Genomic DNA, 4,686 nt, shown 5'->3' with positions numbered 1-4,686 from the left:
GGCAATGCCCATCCCCACATGCCAGTGCCCATCCTGGGAAGAGCTCTTGGCAATGACGGAGGGACAGGATCTGCCTTGCCAGGGGCTGGGGCTCAGGCCTTGGCCCTTTGCATTCCTGAAACACATCCAGGTGTGCTCAGCACCAGTGACACCTTTGCCTTGCTTGTCCCCACCTGTCATCGCTGCCTCCAGTGCTGTGCACTAGTTGGAACCTGGGGACACTTTATCAGTCGTGTTCCTCAGAAGGGTCTATTTTATGTATGAGAACAGTGTTTCAACCTCACTTTAAATTCTTGAGAAGTTCTTTGAGCACACTCAGAGGGACTGAGTCTGGTGCAAAGAGCACCAAAGCCCCAGAGGGTCATTCAAGTCCTTGTGCTGTGTCTGTGCTGCTGAGCTGGGCTGGGCTCCTGGCCCAGAGGCAGCTCCTGGCAAGGGCAGCGCTGCAGAGAGACAGCTCTGGGCAGGAGCAGCTCCTGTGCACAGCCCAGCAGGGCTGGGGCACTGCCAGGGCACCTCAGGGACACCAGCAGGGCACAGACAGAGCTCACAGGGGCTCAGCACTGGCAGGGGCTGTGGGATGTCCCCGAGGGGGCTGTGTCACAGCAGCACCTCTGTGGCTGTGTCATGGAGCCACAGAGCAGCTGTGATGTCAGCAAGGGGCTGTGTGACAGCACAGAGTGGGCTGTGTGAGGTCACAGAGTGGGCTATGACATCATAGAGTTTGTTTTGTGAGGTCATTGAGCAGCTGCAGCATCATGGAGGGGACTGTGTAACATCACAGAGCAGGCTGTGACATCATGGCATGGATGTATGACATCATAGAGTGGGATATGAGGTGAAAGTGTGTTCTGTGACATTACAGAGTGGAAGCATGGCATCACAGAGAGGGTTTTGTGACATCACTGAGGGTGTTGAACATCACACAGCTTTCTGTGACATCATAGAGTAGGGTGTGAGGCCTTAGAGCAGATCCTGCCATCATAGAGGGTGGCTCTGTGACATCAGAGAATGGGCTGTGACATCACTAGGTAGCTGTGTAATATCATAAAGAAGGCTGTGACATCACAGATCAGACTGTGACATCACATGGTGATGTTCTGACACCACAGAGTTTCCTCTGACATCACAGTGCAGCTGCATGACATTCCAGGGTGACATCCCACAGCTGGCTCTGGGATATCACAAGGGTGCTGTGTGACATCCCCAAGTGGGCTGTGACATCACAGATGACTGTGTGACATCGCAAAAGGGCTGTGTGGCATCATAGGGGGCTGTGGCATCACAGGGCCTGTGTGTCATCACAGGGGCTCTGAGAGGTCACTGGGGAGGTCACTCTGCCCCAGCCCCCTGTCACATTTCCCCACAGAGCAGTCCAACCCTGCTCATGCACAGCAGGGTCCCCTGTCCCCCCAGGTCCCCCCACCCCTGGCGCCGCAGCCTCCCCCAGAGGATGTTCCATGAGATCGACCCCAGAGCCTGACACGGGGACGGGGGGACAGGGCCGTGGGGGGTGGGACAGGGGGACAGGGACCCCCCGGCAGCGTCCCCATGTCCCCTAGGGCCAGAGCCTGGGCCAGGGCTCCTTCACCCTGTTACAAACGAGGGCTTGAGAGCGCTGAAAAAATCCCCAGCAAGGGATCAGCAAAAACCAGATTTATTAGTAAGGGACAGCACCACCATGTTACTTGGCAAGAGTCACTCTGCTCCTGACTGGACACTTCAGGCACAGCAGGGAAACAAAGAAACAACAAAACCAAACCAAATTCAGGCAATCAAACCAGAAATGAACTATGAACTGTCCCTGTGTGTCTGTATGTGACTCAAGGAGAGTGAGGGCAAGAATAAAAGGAATGAAGAGAAGAAAGCTTAACAGAGCTCAAACTTAACAGGACTTTGCTTATTCCTTAACCTTACCTGATACCTTAAATGTCACAATTTAGCCAAAACAGCACCTAACAGTATTTAATGTAACTTATAACCTATGTCTTTGCCATTTAAAAGAAGAAATAACACTTGACAGTATTTAACTTAGCTTATAACTTTAAAAAATTAGCAAATGAACAACTCTCAGAAGCATTTAACTTAGCTCATACCTCATGACTGAACACTTCTTAGAGGCCTGACTGACTCAGCTATCCAAGGCCCTCAAACCCCTCAGAGAGCAGCATTTCTGCCACATTTCCCCAGCACAGGCACTCCTGAGTGCACACAGACACAAAGAGTCAGTGCAAGGCACCTGGGAGAAATTCCCCTGAGGGCAGGGAATGCTCCCTGTGGATCCTTTGGCATCTCCCCAGCAGGCCAAGGGTTGAGCCTGGAGGAATGGGGGATTTTCCCAGGCTCCATCGTTGTTCAGGATCCCCGAGTGCAGCAAACGGGAGAGTTCCCGGCTGGGAGAGGCCCCACTCAGAGGGAGTCGCTGGCCCAGGAGAGCTCCAAGGGCTCCTTTTGGAGCGCTGTTTGCAGGGCCCCACCAGAGGGGCTTCAGTCCCAGCAATGGTTCATCCTGGCCACACTTGGCATCAGCAGCTTTCTTTGGCACGGTGAGAACAGGGATGTTGTGCCACTGAGGGAACAAAACCAGTTCCCAGGGCTGCTCCTACAGAAAGCAGGAGCTGGTTGGGCAGCAGCAGTGCCAGGAGCAGACAGTGTTTGTGATGAGCTGCAGAGGAGCTGAGCCCAGGGGCTGCTGGCCAAGGCCGAGGCCCAAGGAGCATTTCTCAGCTGGCAGGGCGGGCTGAGAAGGGGAGGGGGGAATGCAGCAGCACAGGGCCATGGAACCAAGGGAGCATTGTGACACTGTGGGGCCCTGTGGGACCAAGGGACCATTGTGACACTGTGGGGCCTCATGGAATCATGGAGAGCACTGTGACATTGCTGGGCCTCATGGAACCAAGGGAGCTGTACTGACACTGTGTGGCTCCATGGAATGTAGGGATCATTGTGACACTGACAGGCCCCATCAAACCAAGGGTCCATTGTGACACCACGGCGCCTCATGGAACTGTGGAGACCATTATGACACTTTGGGGTGTCATGGGACCAAAGCGGCCATTGTGACACTGCAAGACCCCACGGAGACAATGGTCCATTGTGACATTGCAAGGCTTCATGGAACCATGGAGACACCATTAGGAGACTTCACAGCCTCATGGAACCAAGGGGCCATTGTGACACTGTGGGGCTCCATGAATCATGGAGATCCTTGTGAGCCTTCAGGGCCTCAGAAAACCAAGAGGATGTTGTGACACTACAGGGCCACGTGGAACCAATGTGACCATGGTGACACAATGAGGTCCCAGGGAGCCAAGAAGAGCATTCTGACATTGTGAGGCACCATGGAACCAAGGATCCGTTGTGATAGCAGGGGACCTCATGGAACCAAGGGCACCATAGTGACACTGGGGGGGCTCCATGGGACCAAGGGCCCATTGTGACATTGTGGGGCCTGTGGAACCACAGAGACCTTTGTGACACTGCAGGGCCCAATGGAACCAGGAGAACACAGGACAGGTCTGGCTGGGCTGGCATCCTGGGGGCTGCCTGACTGGTTCAGCTGACCTTGGCACATTGAGGGTCTCTTCTCATCTGCTACTGAAACACTGTGGCTCCCTGTTTTTCCTTCCTACGGAAAAGAACTGTCCTTCTCAGACAGGTGGCCATGGCCAGAATTGTGAGTTCCACCTCCAACATTCCATATTGTGACAGACTGGAAGAGATTCTTGGCTGGAAGCATTTCATGTGTCAGGGAGAGGAAGGGGCAGGTTCAGCCCTGCCCTGCCCTGGAACCCCAGCCCTGGCCTGCCCTGGAACCCCAATCCCCCCAGAGCCTCCATCCCAGCCCAGCAGTGTCTGCCAGTCCCTGGCACAGCACAGGCAATGCTCCACAGCCACCTCTGGAGCCCCCAGCCCAGCTCCTGAGGGTCCAAATGACCCCAAGTCCCACCTGGGGGAAAGGCCCAGGAAGCCCAAGGGGTGTTTAAGGCTGACCACAAGGCAAGCACACATCTTGACCCTGCATCCTCTTGGAATTTCCATCTGAACACTGCTGGAATCCAGGAGTTGGTAGCTGTGTGTGTGTGCTTCTCTGTATCTTTTTTGTCTTTCTCTCTTTCTGTGTCTTCTTCTTCTGTTTCTGTGCTCCTGCAAATTTTGATTAACATTACATTGAACAGCCTTAGAGTTTGTGAAGTCGAATGGGCCAAGTCAATGCTTTGAGAAGTGTTTTTTGTTGATTGAATGTCTGTTGTAGTTTGACATGAGAAGAATTTTCAAAAGTAACAGAAAACTTTTTGTGTAGCTGACAAACTGTTAAACCACTGAGATACTGAACATGCCTCTGTGAAACACAAATGTTTAAGATGAATAAACCCAGGAACCTCCTCTTTCTTTCCCAGTCAACAAAGAAGTAGCAGGCCCTGGCCCCAGCCCCCATCTCAACCAAACCAAACCAAGCAGCCCTTAGGAGGGCTGAGCCCCTTCCCCCTCCCCAGGCTGCCCCCCCCCCCCCACCCCCGCATCGGCTCCATTCTGACCAAACCAAACCCCAACAACTGCCAAACAGGAAAACAAAAGAGGCTACAAAATCCCAACCAGAACAAAGCTAGCCACACCTACTAAAATCTTACCATCAAGTCCCATCCTCCCAAGACAATTAAAACCCAAAATTCCTACAACCTACAA

Source organism: Haemorhous mexicanus, chromosome 16, assembly GCF_027477595.1.
Source record: "Haemorhous mexicanus isolate bHaeMex1 chromosome 16, bHaeMex1.pri, whole genome shotgun sequence".
NCBI classification, from domain to species: Eukaryota; Metazoa; Chordata; class Aves; order Passeriformes; family Fringillidae; genus Haemorhous; species Haemorhous mexicanus.
Note: the sequence above shows the minus strand (reverse complement) of the source record.